The sequence below is a fragment of the Carassius gibelio genome, chromosome A11 (genome assembly GCF_023724105.1).
Source record: "Carassius gibelio isolate Cgi1373 ecotype wild population from Czech Republic chromosome A11, carGib1.2-hapl.c, whole genome shotgun sequence".
Lineage (NCBI taxonomy): Eukaryota > Metazoa > Chordata > Actinopteri > Cypriniformes > Cyprinidae > Carassius > Carassius gibelio.
In genome coordinates, this window is record NC_068381.1 from 26433827 (window position 1) to 26450896 (window position 17070).

The window sequence follows — 17070 nt, forward strand, 5'->3', positions numbered from 1 at the left end:
AGGCTTCAAAATGGCAAGCCTGTGACATCAAAACCACATGGCATTGCACCCTTCAAAGTAGTAAAGCGGTTACAGAGTAGCGATGAAATTGTTCATTCTAGAATCAACTGGCCCACCAGCCTGCATTTTGTGAGACGAATGGCAATACCAAAGCATGTCCGTGTCTCCCCTAGACATCGGAATGGGTGTGCAGAATGTGCCTTTTTTTGGAAAAAATAGAAGAATGCCTAGAGAGTTGCCTTTTCTTTTGGACTTTGGAGAAAAAAAACACAACAACAAAATAAGCCGGAGAAAAACAAGCACAGAGCGAGCCAGCCAGCCAGGAGTCGAACCTAGAATCTTCTGATCCGTAGTCAGACGCGTTATCCATTGCGCCACTGGCCCACCAAAAGTAAAGACCCCCGATTGTTACAGACTTGTTGGTTTTCGATGTGACGGTGGCAAGCATTGATGTCTGCTCATTCTCACCTTGTTATCAGGAGAACAGACTACCAGCCCTCCAGCCCTCCAGCCCTCCAGCCCACCAGCCCAGGAGCCCACGAGCCCTCCATCCCACCATCCCTCCCTGGTGGTCTAGTGGTTAGGATTCGGCGCTCTCACCGCCGTGGCCCGGGTTCGATTCCCGGTCAGGGAAAGCTCTTTTGCCTTCCAATTGTGGACTGCGAATTCAAGCTCTGCTGACAGCTGTGAGAAAGCCAGCTCCAAGCCAAAACATTGGTGGGAACATGAAAAAAACACCTCCTTCGAGCCGGAGTTGAACCAGCGACCTAAGGATGGCCAACACTCCAACCTACAGTCCTCCGCTCTACCAGCTGAGCTATCGAAGGGGCTAAGGGCTAGTCAGAACCTCGACATATCAGGGTTCTGTAGCTCTACTGCTGGCCAAAAAGTCACTTCTGGTGCAGGAAGATTTGCTGGATTTTTGAGGAGGGAAGCAAAAAGGAGCATGCATTCCCATACCGGGAGTTGAACCCGGGCCGCCTGGGTGAAAACCAGGAATCCTAACCGCTAGACCATATGGGATTTGGACACTTTAAACTGGCCATGGGCTTCTGGCGCACTTTCCATACATGTGGTCAGCGTGGGCTTAGGACCTTGTAGTGGCCTGTTGCTTTAGTTCTGTGACTGTAACAATGTGATAATAATTTGGCAAAACAAGAATTATCCAAAAGGACGGTTTTCTGAATTATATAGTGTTGTATGCATTCAGGGAATCTGTTTTTTCACTCAACCCGGGGGTTCAGTGTATTTGGGCAGATTCCTGTGATTGCAGAATTGATTCCTCAAACTGGTAATTAAGCTCTTGTCCAAGTGAAAATACTCGTGTCATCCATTTGAAAACACACACGGCAACCTTTATCTAGAGGAAAAACTGGAGTCAACCCCTGGCTGCGTACAAGAAAACCAGGAATCCTAACTGCTAGACCATATGGGAACTGGCCAGCTTTAACTGGCCACAAGCTTGTGGGCCACTTTCCATAAATGTGGCCAGTGTGGGCGCAGGGTTTTGTAGTGGCCTGTTGCTTTTGGTGTGTGACTGTAACAATGTGATAATAATTTGGCAATACAAGAATCATCCGAAGGGACGGTTTACTGAAATATATAGTGTTGCATGCATTCAAGGGACATGTTTGTTGACTCACACATGGTTCAGTTTTTTGGCCAGAATCCTGTGATTGCTGAATTTATACCTCGAACTGGTAATTAAGGTCTTGTCCAGGTGAAAATACTTGTGTCATGCATCTGAAAACACACATGGCAACCGTTATCTAGAGGAAAAACTGCCTATCGTCGGTCTGTCAAGGTACAAAACTGACATGTTGTGAGGTTAATAATGAAAGTGAGACCAATTTTTAATATGCTGATTATTCGCTCGTTCAGTTTAATGCAGATTACAAATTATTCTCAATGTCCAGGTGGCAATTAGTGATAAGGCTTCAAAATGGCAAGCCTGTGACATCAAAACCACATGGCATTGCACCCTTCAAAGTAGTAAAGCGGTTACAGAGTAGCGATGAAATTGTTCATTCTAGAATCAACTGGCCCACCAGCCTGCATTTTGTGAGACGAATGGCAATACCAAAGCATGTCCGTGTCTCCCCTAGACATCGGAATGGGTGTGCAGAATGTGCCTTTTTTTGGAAAAAATAGAAGAATGCCTAGAGAGTTGCCTTTTCTTTTGGACTTTGGAGAAAAAAAACACAACAACAAAATAAGCCGGAGAAAAACAAGCACAGAGCGAGCCAGCCAGGAGTCGAACCTAGAATCTTCTGATCCGTAGTCAGACGCGTTATCCATTGCGCCACTGGCGCACCGATAGACCCCCGATTGTTACAGACTTGTTGGTTTTCGATGTGACGGTGGCAAGCATTGATGTCTGCTCATTCTCACCTTGTTATCAGGAGAACAGACTACCAGCCCTCCAGCCCTCCAGCCCACCAGCCCAGCAGCCCACGAGCCCTCCATCCCACCATCCCTCCCTGGTGGTCTAGTGGTTAGGATTCGGCACTCTCACCGCCGCGACACGGGTTCGATTCCCGGTCAGGGAAAGCTCTTTTGCCTTCCAATTGTGGACTGCGAATTCAAGCTCTGCTGACAGCTGTGAGAAAGCCAGCTCCAAGCCAAAACATTGGTGGGAACATGAAAAAAACACCTCCTTCGAGCCGGAGTTGAACCAGCGACCTAAGGATGGCCAACACTCCAACCTACAGTCCTCCGCTCTACCAGCTGAGCTATCGAAGGGGCTAAGGGCTAGTCAGAACCTCGACATATCAGGGTTCTGTAGCTCTACTGCTGGCCAAAAAGTCACTTCTGGTGCAGGAAGATTTGCTGGATTTTTGAGGAGGGAAGCAAAAAGGAGCATCCATTCCCATACCGGGAGTTGAACCCGGGCCGCCTGGGTGAAAACCAGGAATCCTAACCGCTAGACCATATGGGATTTGGACACTTTAAACTGGCCATGGGCTTCTGGCGCACTTTCCATACATGTGGTCAGCGTGGGCGCAGGACCTTGTAGTGGCCTGTTGCTTTAGTTCTGTGACTGTAACAATGTGATAATAATTTGGCAAAACAAGAATTATGCAAAAGGACGGTTTTCTGAATTATATAGTGTTGTATGCATTCAGGGAATCTGTTTTTTCACTCAACCCGGGGGTTCAGTGTATTTGGGCAGATTCCTGTGATTGCAGAATTGATTCCTCAAACTGGTAATTAAGCTCTTGTCCAAGTGAAAATACTCGTGTCATCCATTTGAAAACACACACGGCAACCTTTATCTAGAGGAAAAACTGGAGTCAACCCCTGGCTGCGTACAAGAAAACCAGGAATCCTAACTGCTAGACCATATGGGAACTGGCCAGCTTTAACTGGCCACAAGCTTGTGGGCCACTTTCCATAAATGTGGCCAGTGTGGGCGCAGGGTTTTGTAGTGGCCTGTTGCTTTTGGTGTGTGACTGTAACAATGTGATAATAATTTGGCAATACAAGAATCATCCGAAGGGACGGTTTACTGAAATATATAGTGTTGCATGCATTCAAGGGACATGTTTGTTGACTCACACATGGTTCAGTTTTTTGGCCAGAATCCTGTGATTGCTGAATTTATACCTCGAACTGGTAATTAAGGTCTTGTCCAGGTGAAAATACTTGTGTCATGCATCTGAAAACACACATGGCAACCGTTATCTAGAGGAAAAACTGCCTATCGTCGGTCTGTCAAGGTACAAAACTGACATGTTGTGAGGTTAATAATGAAAGTGAGACCAATTTTTAATATGCTGATTATTCGCTCGTTCAGTTTAATGCAGATTACAAATTATTCTCAATGTCCAGGTGGCAATTAGTGATAAGGCTTCAAAATGGCAAGCCTGTGACATCAAAACCACATGGCATTGCACCCTTCAAAGTAGTAAAGCGGTTACAGAGTAGCGATGAAATTGTTCATTCTAGAATCAACTGGCCCACCAGCCTGCATTTTGTGAGACGAATGGCAATACCAAAGCATGTCCGTGTCTCCCCTAGACATCGGAATGGGTGTGCAGAATGTGCCTTTTTTTGGAAAAAATAGAAGAATGACTAGAGAGTTGCCTTTTCTTTTGGACTTTGGAGAAAAAAAACACAACAACAAAATAAGCCGGAGAAAAACAAGCACAGAGCGAGCCAGCCAGGAGTCGAACCTAGAATCTTCTGATCCGTAGTCAGACGCGTTATCCATTGCGCCACTGGCCCACCAAAAGTAAAGACCCCCGATTGTTACAGACTTGTTGGTTTTCGATGTGACGGTGGCAAGCATTGATGTCTGCTCATTCTCACCTTGTTATCAGGAGAACAGACTACCAGCCCTCCAGCCCTCCAGCCCTCCAGCCCACCAGCCCAGCAGCCCACGAGCCCTCCATCCCACCATCCCTCCCTGGTGGTCTAGTGGTTAGGATTCGGCGCTCTCACCGCCGTGGCCCGGGTTCGATTCCCGGTCAGGGAAAGCTCTTTTGCCTTCCAATTGTGGACTGCGAATTCAAGCTCTGCTGACAGCTGTGAGAAAGCCAGCTCCAAGCCAAAACATTGGTGGGAACATGAAAAAAACACCTCCTTCGAGCCGGAGTTGAACCAGCGACCTAAGGATGGCCAACACTCCAACCTACAGTCCTCCGCTCTACCAGCTGAGCTATCGAAGGGGCTAAGGGCTAGTCAGAACCTCGACATATCAGGGTTCTGTAGCTCTACTGCTGGCCAAAAAGTCACTTCTGGTGCAGGAAGATTTGCTGGATTTTTGAGGAGGGAAGCAAAAAGGAGCATCCATTCCCATACCGGGAGTTGAACCCGGGCCGCCTGGGTGAAAACCAGGAATCCTAACCGCTAGACCATATGGGATTTGGACACTTTAAACTGGCCATGGGCTTCTGGCGCACTTTCCATACATGTGGTCAGCGTGGGCGCAGGACCTTGTAGTGGCCTGTTGCTTTAGTTCTGTGACTGTAACAATGTGATAATAATTTGGCAAAACAAGAATTATCCAAAAGGACGGTTTTCTGAATTATATAGTGTTGTATGCATTCAGGGAATCTGTTTTTTCACTCAACCCGGGGGTTCAGTGTATTTGGGCAGATTCCTGTGATTGCAGAATTGATTCCTCAAACTGGTAATTAAGCTCTTGTCCAAGTGAAAATACTCGTGTCATCCATTTGAAAACACACACGGCAACCTTTATCTAGAGGAAAATCTGGAGTCAACCCCTGGCTGCGTACAAGAAAACCAGGAATCCTAACTGCTAGACCATATGGGAACTGGCCAGCTTTAACTGGCCACAAGCTTGTGGGCCACTTTCCATAAATGTGGCCAGTGTGGGCGCAGGGTTGTGTAGTGGCCTGTTGCTTTTGGTGTGTGACTGTAACAATGTGATAATAATTTGGCAATACAAGAATCATCCGAAGGGACGGTTTACTGAAATATATAGTGTTGCATGCATTCAAGGGACATGTTTGTTGACTCACACATGGTTCAGTTTTTTGGCCAGAATCCTGTGATTGCTGAATTTATACCTCGAACTGGTAATTAAGGTCTTGTCCAGGTGAAAATACTTGTGTCATGCATCTGAAAACACACATGGCAACCGTTATCTAGAGGAAAAACTGCCTATCGTCGGTCTGTCAAGGTACAAAACTGACATGTTGTGAGGTTAATAATGAAAGTGAGACCAATTTTTAATATGCTGATTATTCGCTCGTTCAGTTTAATGCAGATTACAAATTATTCTCAATGTCCAGGTGGCAATTAGTGATAAGGCTTCAAAATGGCAAGCCTGTGACATCAAAACCACATGGCATTGCACCCTTCAAAGTAGTAAAGCGGTTATAGAGTAGCGATGAAATTGTTCATTCTAGAATCAACTGGCCCACCAGCCTGCATTTTGTGAGACGAATGGCAATACCAAAGCATGTCCGTGTCTCCCCTAGACATCGGAATGGGTGTGCAGAATGTGCCTTTTTTTGGAAAAAATAGAAGAATGCCTAGAGAGTTGCCTTTTCTTTTGGACTTTGGAGAAAAAAAACACAACAACAAAATAAGCCGGAGAAAAACAAGCACAGAGCGAGCCAGCCAGCCAGGAGTCGAACCTAGAATCTTCTGATCCGTAGTCAGACGCGTTATCCATTGCGCCACTGGCCCACCAAAAGTAAAGACCCCCGATTGTTACAGACTTGTTGGTTTTCGATGTGACGGTGGCAAGCATTGATGTCTGCTCATTCTCACCTTGTTATCAGGAGAACAGACTACCAGCCCTCCAGCCCTCCAGCCCTCCAGCCCACCAGCCCAGCAGCCCACGAGCCCTCCATCCCACCATCCCTCCCTGGTGGTCTAGTGGTTAGGATTCGGCGCTCTCACCGCCGTGGCCCGGGTTCGATTCCCGGTCAGGGAAAGCTCTTTTGCCTTCCAATTGTGGACTGCGAATTCAAGCTCTGCTGACAGCTGTGAGAAAGCCAGCTCCAAGCCAAAACATTGGTGGGAACATGAAAAAAACACCTCCTTCGAGCCGGAGTTGAACCAGCGACCTAAGGATGGCCAACACTCCAACCTACAGTCCTCCGCTCTACCAGCTGAGCTATCGAAGGGGCTAAGGGCTAGTCAGAACCTCGACATATCAGGGTTCTGTAGCTCTACTGCTGGCCAAAAAGTCACTTCTGGTGCAGGAAGATTTGCTGGATTTTTGAGGAGGGAAGCAAAAAGGAGCATCCATTCCCATACCGGGAGTTGAACCCGGGCCGCCTGGGTGAAAACCAGGAATCCTAACCGCTAGACCATATGGGATTTGGACACTTTAAACTGGCCATGGGCTTCTGGCGCACTTTCCATACATGTGGTCAGCGTGGGCGCAGGACCTTGTAGTGGCCTGTTGCTTTAGTTCTGTGACTGTAACAATGTGATAATAATTTGGCAAAACAAGAATTATCCAAAAGGACGGTTTTCTGAATTATATAGTGTTGTATGCATTCAGGGAATCTGTTTTTTCACTCAACCCGGGGGTTCAGTGTATTTGGGCAGATTCCTGTGATTGCAGAATTGATTCCTCAAACTGGTAATTAAGCTCTTGTCCAAGTGAAAATACTCGTGTCATCCATTTGAAAACACACACGGCAACCTTTATCTAGAGGAAAAACTGGAGTCAACCCCTGGCTGCGTACAAGAAAACCAGGAATCCTAACTGCTAGACCATATGGGAACTGGCCAGCTTTAACTGGCCACAAGCTTGTGGGCCACTTTCCATAAATGTGGCCAGTGTGGGCGCAGGGTTTTGTAGTGGCCTGTTGCTTTTGGTGTGTGACTGTAACAATGTGATAATAATTTGGCAATACAAGAATCATCCGAAGGGACGGTTTACTGAAATATATAGTGTTGCATGCATTCAAGGGACATGTTTGTTGACTCACACATGGTTCAGTTTTTTGGCCAGAATCCTGTGATTGCTGAATTTATACCTCGAACTGGTAATTAAGGTCTTGTCCAGGTGAAAATACTTGTGTCATGCATCTGAAAACACACATGGCAACCGTTATCTAGAGGAAAAACTGCCTATCGTCGGTCTGTCAAGGTACAAAACTGACATGTTGTGAGGTTAATAATGAAAGTGAGACCAATTTTTAATATGCTGATTATTCGCTCGTTCAGTTTAATGCAGATTACAAATTATTCTCAATGTCCAGGTGGCAATTAGTGATAAGGCTTCAAAATGGCAAGCCTGTGACATCAAAACCACATGGCATTGCACCCTTCAAAGTAGTAAAGCGGTTACAGAGTAGCGATGAAATTGTTCATTCTAGAATCAACTGGCCCACCAGCCTGCATTTTGTGAGACGAATGGCAATACCAAAGCATGTCCGTGTCTCCCCTAGACATCGGAATGGGTGTGCAGAATGTGCCTTTTTTTGGAAAAAATAGAAGAATGCCTAGAGAGTTGCCTTTTCTTTTGGACTTTGGAGAAAAAAAACACAACAACAAAATAAGCCGGAGAAAAACAAGCACAGAGCGAGCCAGCCAGGAGTCGAACCTAGAATCTTCTGATCCGTAGTCAGACGCGTTATCCATTGCGCCACTGGCCCACCATTAGTAGAGACCCCCGATTGTTACAGACTTGTTGGTTTTCGATGTGACGGTGGCAAGCATTGATGTCTGCTCATTCTCACCTTGTTATCAGGAGAACAGACTACCAGCCCTCCAGCCCTCCAGCCCTCCAGCCCACCAGCCCAGCAGCCCACGAGCCCTCCAGCCCACCATCCCTCCCTGGTGGTCTAGTGGTTAGGATTCGGCGCTCTCACCGCTGCGACACGGGTTCGATTCCCGGTCAGGGAAAGCTCTTTTGCCTTCCAATTGTGGACTGCGAATTCAAGCTCTGCTGACAGCTGTGAGAAAGCCAGCTCCAAGCCAAAACATTGGTGGGAACATGAAAAAAACACCTCCTTCGAGCCGGAGTTGAACCAGCGACCTAAGGATGGCCAACACTCCAACCTACAGTCCTCCGCTCTACCAGCTGAGCTATCGAAGGGGCTAAGGGCTAGTCAGAACCTCGACATATCAGGGTTCTGTAGCTCTACTGCTGGCCAAAAAGTCACTTCTGGTGCAGGAAGATTTGCTGGATTTTTGAGGAGGGAAGCAAAAAGGAGCATCCATTCCCATACCGGGAGTTGAACCCGGGCCGCCTGGGTGAAAACCAGGAATCCTAACCGCTAGACCATATGGGATTTGGACACTTTAAACTGGCCATGGGCTTCTGGCGCACTTTCCATACATGTGGTCAGCGTGGGCGCAGGACCTTGTAGTGGCCTGTTGCTTTAGTTCTGTGACTGTAACAATGTGATAATAATTTGGCAAAACAAGAATTATGCAAAAGGACGGTTTTCTGAATTATATAGTGTTGTATGCATTCAGGGAATCTGTTTTTTCACTCAACCCGGGGGTTCAGTGTATTTGGGCAGATTCCTGTGATTGCAGAATTGATTCCTCAAACTGGTAATTAAGCTCTTGTCCAAGTGAAAATACTCGTGTCATCCATTTGAAAACACACACGGCAACCTTTATCTAGAGGAAAAACTGGAGTCAACCCCTGGCTGCGTACAAGAAAACCAGGAATCCTAACTGCTAGACCATATGGGAACTGGCCAGCTTTAACTGGCCACAAGCTTGTGGGCCACTTTCCATAAATGTGGCCAGTGTGGGCGCAGGGTTTTGTAGTGGCCTGTTGCTTTTGGTGTGTGACTGTAACAATGTGATAATAATTTGGCAATACAAGAATCATCCGAAGGGACAGTTTAGAATCCTGTGATTGCTGAATTTATACCTCGAACTGGTAATTAAGGTCTTGTCCAGGTGAAAATACTTGTGTCATGCATCTGAAAACACACATGGCAACCGTTATCTAGAGGAAAAACTGCCTATCGTCGGTCTGTCAAGGTACAAAACTGACATGTTGTGAGGTTAATAATGAAAGTGAGACCAATTTTTAATATGCTGATTATTCGCTCGTTCAGTTTAATGCAGATTACAAATTATTCTCAATGTCCAGGTGGCAATTAGTGATAAGGCTTCAAAATGGCAAGCCTGTGACATCAAAACCACATGGCATTGCACCCTTCAAAGTAGTAAAGCGGTTACAGAGTAGCGATGAAATTGTTCATTCTAGAATCAACTGGCCCACCAGCCTGCATTTTGTGAGACGAATGGCAATACCAAAGCATGTCCGTGTCTCCCCTAGACATCGGAATGGGTGTGCAGAATGTGCCTTTTTTTGGAAAAAATAGAAGAATGCCTAGAGAGTTGCCTTTTCTTTTGGACTTTGGAGAAAAAAAACACAACAACAAAATAAGCCGGAGAAAAACAAGCACAGAGCGAGCCAGCCAGGAGTCGAACCTAGAATCTTCTGATCCGTAGTCAGATGCGTTATCCATTGCGCCACTGGCCCACCAAAAGTAAAGACCCCCGATTGTTACAGACTTGTTGGTTTTCGATGTGACGGTGGCAAGCATTGATGTCTGCTCATTCTCACCTTGTTATCAGGAGAACAGACTACCAGCCCTCCAGCCCTCCAGCCCTCCAGCCCACCAGGCCAGCAGCCCACGAGCCCTCCAGCCCACCATCCCTCCCTGGTGGTCTAGTGGTTAGGATTCGGCGCTCTCACCGCCGCGGCCCGGGTTCGATTCCCGGTCAGGGAAAGCTCTTTTGCCTTCCAATTGTGGACTGCGAATTCAAGCTCTGCTGACAGCTGTGAGAAAGCCAGCTCCAAGCCAAAACATTGGTGGGAACATGAAAAAAACACCTCCTTCGAGCCGGAGTTGAACCAGCGACCTAAGGATGGCCAACACTCCAACCTACAGTCCTCCGCTCTACCAGCTGAGCTATCGAAGGGGCTAAGGGCTAGTCAGAACCTCGACATATCAGGGTTCTGTAGCTCTACTGCTGGCCAAAAAGTCACTTCTGGTGCAGGAAGATTTGCTGGATTTTTGAGGAGGGAAGCAAAAAGGAGCATGCATTCCCATACCGGGAGTTGAACCCGGGCCGCCTGGGTGAAAACCAGGAATCCTAACCGCTAGACCATATGGGATCTGGACACTTTAAACTGGCCATGGGCTTCTGGCGCACTTTCCATACATGTGGTCAGCGTGGGCGCAGGACCTTGTAGTGGCCTGTTGCTTTAGTTCTGTGACTGTAACAATGTGATAATAATTTGGCAAAACAAGAATTATCCAAAAGGACGGTTTTCTGAATTATATAGTGTTGTATGCATTCAGGGAATCTGTTTTTTCACTCAACCCGGGGGTTCAGTGTATTTGGGCAGATTCCTGTGATTGCAGAATTGATTCCTCAAACTGGTAATTAAGCTCTTGTCCAAGTGAAAATACTCGTGTCATCCATTTGAAAACACACACGGCAACCTTTATCTAGAGGAAAAACTGGAGTCAACCCCTGGCTGCGTACGAGAAAACCAGGAATCCTAACTGCTAGACCATATGGGAACTGGCCAGCTTTAACTGGCCACAAGCTTGTGGGCCACTTTCCATAAATGTGGCCTGTGTGGGCGCAGGGTTTTGTAGTGGCCTGTTGCTTTTGGTGTGTGACTGTAACAATGTGATAATAATTTGGCAATACAAGAATCATCCGAAGGGACGGTTTACTGAAATATATAGTGTTGCATGCATTCAAGGGACATGTTTGTTGACTCACACATGGTTCAGTTTTTTGGCCAGAATCCTGTGATTGCTGAATTTATACCTCGAACTGGTAATTAAGGTCTTGTCCAGGTGAAAATACTTGTGTCATGCATCTGAAAACACACATGGCAACCGTTATCTAGAGGAAAAACTGCCTATCGTCGGTCTGTCAAGGTACAAAACTGACATGTTGTGAGGTTAATAATGAAAGTGAGACCAATTTTTAATATGCTGATTATTCGCTCGTTCAGTTTAATGCAGATTACAAATTATTCTCAATGTCCAGGTGGCAATTAGTGATAAGGCTTCAAAATGGCAAGCCTGTGACATCAAAACCACATGGCATTGCACCCTTCAAAGTAGTAAAGCGGTTACAGAGTAGCGATGAAATTGTTCATTCTAGAATCAACTGGCCCACCAGCCAGCATTTTGTGAGATGAATGGCAATACCAAAGCATGTCCGTGTCTCCCCTAGACATCGGAATGGGTGTGCAGAATGTGCCTTTTTTTGGAAAAAATAGAAGAATGCCTAGAGAGTTGCCTTTTCTTTTGGACTTTGGAGAAAAAAAAACACAACAACAAAATAAGCCGGAGAAAAACAAGCACAGAGCGAGCCAGCCAGGAGTCGAACCTAGAATCTTCTGATCCGTAGTCAGACGCGTTATCCATTGCGCCACTGGCCCACCATTAGTAAAGACCCCCGATTGTTACAGACTTGTTGGTTTTCGATGTGACGGTGGCAAGCATTGATGTCTGCTCATTCTCACCTTGTTATCAGGAGAACAGACTACCAGCCCTCCAGCCCACCAGCCCACCAGCCCACCAGCCCACGAGCCCTCCTGCCCACCAGCCCACGAGCCCTCCAGCCCACCATCCATCCCTGGTGGTCTAGTGGTTAGGATTCGGCGCTCTCACCGCCGCGGCCCGGGTTCGATTCCCGGTCAGGGAAAGCTCTTTTGCCTTCCAATTGTGGACTGCGAATTCAAGCTCTGCTGACAGCTGTGAGAAAGCCAGCTCCAAGCCAAAACATTGGTGGGAACATGAAAAAAACACCTCCTTCGAGCCGGAGTTGAACCTTGACCTTGAACCTTGAACCTTACAAAACTGACATGTTGTGAGGTTAATAATGAAAGTGAGACCAATTTTTAATCTGCAAAATTGCTGATTATTCGCTCGTTCAGTTTAATGCAGATTACAAATTATTCTCAATGTCCAGGTGGCAATTAGTGATAAGGCTTCAAAATGGCAAGCCTGTGACATCAAAACCACATGGCATTGCACCCTTCAAAGTAGTAAAGCGGTTACAGAGTAGCGATGAAATTGTTCATTCTAGAATCAACTGGCCCACCAGCATGCATTTTGTGAGACGAATGGCAATACCAAAGCATGTCCGTGTCTCCCCTAGACATCGGAATGGGTGTGCAGAATGTGCCTTTTTTTGGAAAAAATAGAAGAATGCCTAGAGAGTTGCCTTTTCTTTTGGACTTTGGAGAAAAAAAACACAACAACAAAATAAGCCGGAGAAAAACAAGCACAGAGCGAGCCAGCCAGGAGTCGAACCTAGAATCTTCTGATCCGTAGTCAGATGCGTTATCCATTGCGCCACTGGCCCACCAAAAGTAAAGACCCCCGATTGTTACAGAGTTGTTGGTTTTCGATGTGACGGTGGCAAGCATTGATGTCTGCTCATTCTCACCTTGTTATCAGGAGAACAGACTACCAGCCCTCCAGCCCTCCAGCCCTCCAGCCCACCAGGCCAGCAGCCCACGAGCCCTCCAGCCCACCATCCCTCCCTGGTGGTCTAGTGGTTAGGATTCGGCGCTCTCACCGCCGCGGCCCGGGTTCGATTCCCGGTCAGGGAAAGCTCTTTTGCCTTCCAATTGTGGACTGCGAATTCAAGCTCTGCTGACAGCTGTGAGAAAGCCAGCTCCAAGCCAAAACATTGGTGGGAACATGAAAAAAACACCTCCTTCGAGCCGGAGTTGAACCAGCGACCTAAGGATGGCCAACACTCCAACCTACAGTCCTCCGCTCTACCAGCTGAGCTATCGAAGGGGCTAAGGGCTAGTCAGAACCTCGACATATCAGGGTTCTGTAGCTCTACTGCTGGCCAAAAAGTCACTTCTGGTGCAGGAAGATTTGCTGGATTTTTGAGGAGGGAAGCAAAAAGGAGCATGCATTCCCATACCGGGAGTTGAACCCGGGCCGCCTGGGTGAAAACCAGGAATCCTAACCGCTAGACCATATGGGATCTGGACACTTTAAACTGGCCATGGGCTTCTGGCGCACTTTCCATACATGTGGTCAGCGTGGGCGCAGGACCTTGTAGTGGCCTGTTGCTTTAGTTCTGTGACTGTAACAATGTGATAATAATTTGGCAAAACAAGAATTATGCAAAAGGACGGTTTTCTGAATTATATAGTGTTGTATGCATTCAGGGAATCTGTTTTTTCACTCACCCCGGGGGTTCAGTGTATTTGGGCAGATTCCTGTGATTGCAGAATTGATTCCTCAAACTGGTAATTAAGCTCTTGTCCAAGTGAAAATACTCGTGTCATCCATTTGAAAACACACACGGCAACCTTTATCTAGAGGAAAAACTGGAGTCAACCCCTGGCTGCGTACAAGAAAACCAGGAATCCTAACTGCTAGACCATATGGGAACTGGCCAGCTTTAACTGGCCACAAGCTTGTGGGCCACTTTCCATAAATGTGGCCAGTGTGGGCGCAGGGTTTTGTAGTGGCCTGTTGCTTTTGGTGTGTGACTGTAACAATGTGATAATAATTTGGCAATACAAGAATCATCCGAAGGGACGGTTTACTGAAATATATAGTGTTGCATGCATTCAAGGGACATGTTTGTTGACTCACACATGGTTCAGTTTTTTGGCCAGAATCCTGTGATTGCTGAATTTATACCTCGAACTGGTAATTAAGGTCTTGTCCAGGTGAAAATACTTGTGTCATGCATCTGAAAACACACATGGCAACCGTTATCTAGAGGAAAAACTGCCTATCGTCGGTCTGTCATGGTACAAAACTGACATGTTGTGAGGTTAATAATGAAAGTGAGACCAATTTTTAATATGCTGATTATTCGCTCGTTCAGTTTAATGCAGATTACAAATTATTCTCAATGTCCAGGTGGCAATTAGTGATAAGGCTTCAAAATGGCAAGCCTGTGACATCAAAACCACATGGCATTGCACCCTTCAAAGTAGTAAAGCGGTTACAGAGTAGCGATGAAATTGTTCATTCTAGAATCAACTGGCCCACCAGCCTGCATTTTGTGAAACGAATGGCAATACCAAAGCATGTCCGTGTCTCCCCTAGACATCGGAATGGGTGTGCAGAATGTGCCTTTTTTTGGAAAAAATAGAAGAATGCCTAGAGAGTTGCCTTTTCTTTTGGACTTTGGAGAAAAAAAACACAACAACAAAATAAGCCGGAGAAAAACAAGCACAGAGCGAGCCAGCCAGGAGTCGAACCTAGAATCTTCTGATCCGTAGTCAGACGCGTTATCCATTGCACCACTGGCCCACCAAAAGTAAAGACCCCCGATTGTTACAGACTTGTTGGTTTTCGATGTGACGGTGGCAAGCATTGATGTCTGCTCATTCTCACCTTGTTATCAGGAGAACAGACTACCAGCCCTCCAGCCCTCCAGCCCACCAGCCCAGCAGCCCACGAGCCCTCCAGCCCACCATCCCTCCCTGGTGGTCTAGTGGTTAGGATTCGGCGCTCTCACCGCCGCGGCCCGGGTTCGATTCCCGGTCAGGGAAAGCTCTTTTGCCTTCCAATTGTGGACTGCGAATTCAAGCTCTGCTGACAGCTGTGAGAAAGCCAGCTCCAAGCCAAAACATTGGTGGGAACATGAAAAAAACACCTCCTTCGAGCCGGAGTTGAACCAGCGACCTAAGGATGGCCAACACTCCAACCTACAGTCCTCCGCTCTACCAGCTGAGCTATCGAAGGGGCTAAGGGCTAGTCAGAACCTCGACATATCAGGGTTCTGTAGCTCTACTGCTGGCCAAAAAGTCACTTCTGGTGCAGGAAGATTTGCTGGATTTTTGAGGAGGGAAGCAAAAAGGAGCATGCATTCCCATACCGGGAGTTGAACCCGGGCCGCCTGGGTGAAAACCAGGAATCCTAACCGCTAGACCATATGGGATTTGGACACTTTAAACTGGCCATGGGCTTCTGGCGCACTTTCCATACATGTGGTCAGCGTGGGCGCAGGACCTTGTAGTGGCCTGTTGCTTTAGTTCTGTGACTGTAACAATGTGATAATAATTTGGCAAAACAAGAATTATCCAAAAGGACGGTTTTCTGAATTATATAGTGTTGTATGCATTCAGGGAATCTGTTTTTTCACTCAACCCGGGGGTTCAGTGTATTTGGGCAGATTCCTGTGATTGCAGAATTGATTCCTCAAACTGGTAATTAAGCTCTTGTCCAAGTGAAAATACTCGTGTCATCCATTTGAAAACACACACGGCAACCTTTATCTAGAGGAAAAACTGGAGTCAACCCCTGGCTGCGTACGAGAAAACCAGGAATCCTAACTGCTAGACCACATGGGAACTGGCCAGCTTTAACTGGCCACAAGCTTGTGGGCCACTTTCCATAAATGTGGCCAGTGTGGGCGCAGGGTTTTGTAGTGGCCTGTTGCTTTTGGTGTGTGACTGTAACAATGTGATAATAATTTGGCAATACAAGAATCATCCGAAGGGATGGTTTACTGAAATATATAGTGTTGCATGCATTCAAGGGACATGTTTGTTGACTCACACATGGTTCAGTTTTTTGGCCAGAATCCTGTGATTGCTGAATTTATACCTCGAACTGGTAATTAAGGTCTTGTCCAGGTGAAAATACTTGTGTCATGCATCTGAAAACACACATGGCAACCGTTATCTAGAGGAAAAACTGCCTATCGTCGGTCTGTCAAGGTACAAAACTGACATGTTGTGAGGTTAATAATGAAAGTGAGACCAATTTTTAATCTGCAAAATTGCTGATTATTCGCTCGTTCAGTTTAATGCAGATTACAAATTATTCTCAATGTCCAGGTGGCAATTAGTGATAAGGCTTCAAAATGGCAAGCCTGTGACATCAAAACCACATGGCATTGCACCCTTCAAAGTAGTAAAGCGGTTACAGAGTAGCGATGAAATTGTTCATTCTAGAATCAACTGGCCCACCAGCCTGCATTTTGTGAGACGAATGGCAATACCAAAGCATGTCCGTGTCTCCCCTAGACATCGGAATGGGTGTGCAGAATGTGCCTTTTTTTGGAAAAAATAGAAGAATGCCTAGAGAGTTGCCTTTTCTTTTGGACTTTGGAGAAAAAAAACACAACAACAAAATAAGCCGGAGAAAAACAAGCACAGAGCGAGCCAGCCAGGAGTCGAACCTAGAATCTTCTGATCCGTAGTCAGATGCGTTATCCATTGCGCCACTGGCCCACCAAAAGTAAAGACCCCCGATTGTTACAGACTTGTTGGTTTTCGATGTGACGGTGGCAAGCATTGATGTCTGCTCATTCTCACCTTGTTATCAGGAGAACAGACTACCAGCCCTCCAGCCCTCCAGCCCACCAGGCCAGCAGCCCACGAGCCCTCCAGCCCACCATCCCTCCCTGGTGGTCTAGTGGTTAGGATTCGGCGCTCTCACCGCCGCGGCCCGGGTTCGATTCCCGGTCAGGGAAAGCTCTTTTGCCTTCCAATTGTGGACTGCGAATTCAAGCTCTGCTGACAGCTGTGAGAAAGCCAGCTCCAAGCCAAAACATTGGTGGGAACATGAAAAAAACACCTCCTTCGAGCCGGAGTTGAACCAGCGACCTAAGGATGGCCAACACTCCAACCTACAGTCCTCCGCT

The 17070-nt window shown here is 46.8% G+C and overlaps 19 non-coding genes across 19 annotated transcripts; 8 read left to right on the plus strand and 11 right to left on the minus strand.

Annotated features, from left to right (window-relative positions):
• The first annotated feature begins 562 nt into the window (after nt 1-562).
• trnae-cuc (transfer RNA glutamic acid (anticodon CUC)) lies at nt 563-634 on the plus strand. Its single transcript has one exon. It is a non-coding gene; the product is annotated as a tRNA-Glu (tRNA).
• Nucleotides 635-951: 317 nt separating this feature from the next.
• trnae-uuc (transfer RNA glutamic acid (anticodon UUC)) lies at nt 952-1023 on the minus strand. The gene has a single exon. It is a non-coding gene; the product is annotated as a tRNA-Glu (tRNA).
• A 1843-nt stretch (nt 1024-2866) lies between these two features.
• Nucleotides 2867-2938, minus strand: trnae-uuc (transfer RNA glutamic acid (anticodon UUC)). The gene has a single exon. It is a non-coding gene; the product is annotated as a tRNA-Glu (tRNA).
• A 1216-nt stretch (nt 2939-4154) lies between these two features.
• trnar-acg (transfer RNA arginine (anticodon ACG)) lies at nt 4155-4227 on the minus strand. The gene has a single exon. It is a non-coding gene; the product is annotated as a tRNA-Arg (tRNA).
• A 178-nt stretch (nt 4228-4405) lies between these two features.
• Nucleotides 4406-4477, plus strand: trnae-cuc (transfer RNA glutamic acid (anticodon CUC)). The gene has a single exon. It is a non-coding gene; the product is annotated as a tRNA-Glu (tRNA).
• A 317-nt stretch (nt 4478-4794) lies between these two features.
• Nucleotides 4795-4866, minus strand: trnae-uuc (transfer RNA glutamic acid (anticodon UUC)). The gene has a single exon. It is a non-coding gene; the product is annotated as a tRNA-Glu (tRNA).
• Nucleotides 4867-6337: 1471 nt separating this feature from the next.
• Nucleotides 6338-6409, plus strand: trnae-cuc (transfer RNA glutamic acid (anticodon CUC)). Its single transcript has one exon. It is a non-coding gene; the product is annotated as a tRNA-Glu (tRNA).
• A 317-nt stretch (nt 6410-6726) lies between these two features.
• Nucleotides 6727-6798, minus strand: trnae-uuc (transfer RNA glutamic acid (anticodon UUC)). Its single transcript has one exon. It is a non-coding gene; the product is annotated as a tRNA-Glu (tRNA).
• A 1216-nt stretch (nt 6799-8014) lies between these two features.
• On the minus strand, nt 8015-8087 carry trnar-acg (transfer RNA arginine (anticodon ACG)). Its single transcript has one exon. It is a non-coding gene; the product is annotated as a tRNA-Arg (tRNA).
• Nucleotides 8088-8654: 567 nt separating this feature from the next.
• trnae-uuc (transfer RNA glutamic acid (anticodon UUC)) lies at nt 8655-8726 on the minus strand. The gene has a single exon. It is a non-coding gene; the product is annotated as a tRNA-Glu (tRNA).
• A 1395-nt stretch (nt 8727-10121) lies between these two features.
• On the plus strand, nt 10122-10193 carry trnae-cuc (transfer RNA glutamic acid (anticodon CUC)). Its single transcript has one exon. It is a non-coding gene; the product is annotated as a tRNA-Glu (tRNA).
• A 317-nt stretch (nt 10194-10510) lies between these two features.
• On the minus strand, nt 10511-10582 carry trnae-uuc (transfer RNA glutamic acid (anticodon UUC)). The gene has a single exon. It is a non-coding gene; the product is annotated as a tRNA-Glu (tRNA).
• Nucleotides 10583-11799: 1217 nt separating this feature from the next.
• On the minus strand, nt 11800-11872 carry trnar-acg (transfer RNA arginine (anticodon ACG)). The gene has a single exon. It is a non-coding gene; the product is annotated as a tRNA-Arg (tRNA).
• A 194-nt stretch (nt 11873-12066) lies between these two features.
• trnae-cuc (transfer RNA glutamic acid (anticodon CUC)) lies at nt 12067-12138 on the plus strand. Its single transcript has one exon. It is a non-coding gene; the product is annotated as a tRNA-Glu (tRNA).
• Nucleotides 12139-12979: 841 nt separating this feature from the next.
• On the plus strand, nt 12980-13051 carry trnae-cuc (transfer RNA glutamic acid (anticodon CUC)). Its single transcript has one exon. It is a non-coding gene; the product is annotated as a tRNA-Glu (tRNA).
• Nucleotides 13052-13368: 317 nt separating this feature from the next.
• On the minus strand, nt 13369-13440 carry trnae-uuc (transfer RNA glutamic acid (anticodon UUC)). Its single transcript has one exon. It is a non-coding gene; the product is annotated as a tRNA-Glu (tRNA).
• A 1459-nt stretch (nt 13441-14899) lies between these two features.
• trnae-cuc (transfer RNA glutamic acid (anticodon CUC)) lies at nt 14900-14971 on the plus strand. The gene has a single exon. It is a non-coding gene; the product is annotated as a tRNA-Glu (tRNA).
• Nucleotides 14972-15288: 317 nt separating this feature from the next.
• trnae-uuc (transfer RNA glutamic acid (anticodon UUC)) lies at nt 15289-15360 on the minus strand. Its single transcript has one exon. It is a non-coding gene; the product is annotated as a tRNA-Glu (tRNA).
• Nucleotides 15361-16827: 1467 nt separating this feature from the next.
• Nucleotides 16828-16899, plus strand: trnae-cuc (transfer RNA glutamic acid (anticodon CUC)). The gene has a single exon. It is a non-coding gene; the product is annotated as a tRNA-Glu (tRNA).
• Nucleotides 16900-17070: the final 171 nt, after the last annotated feature.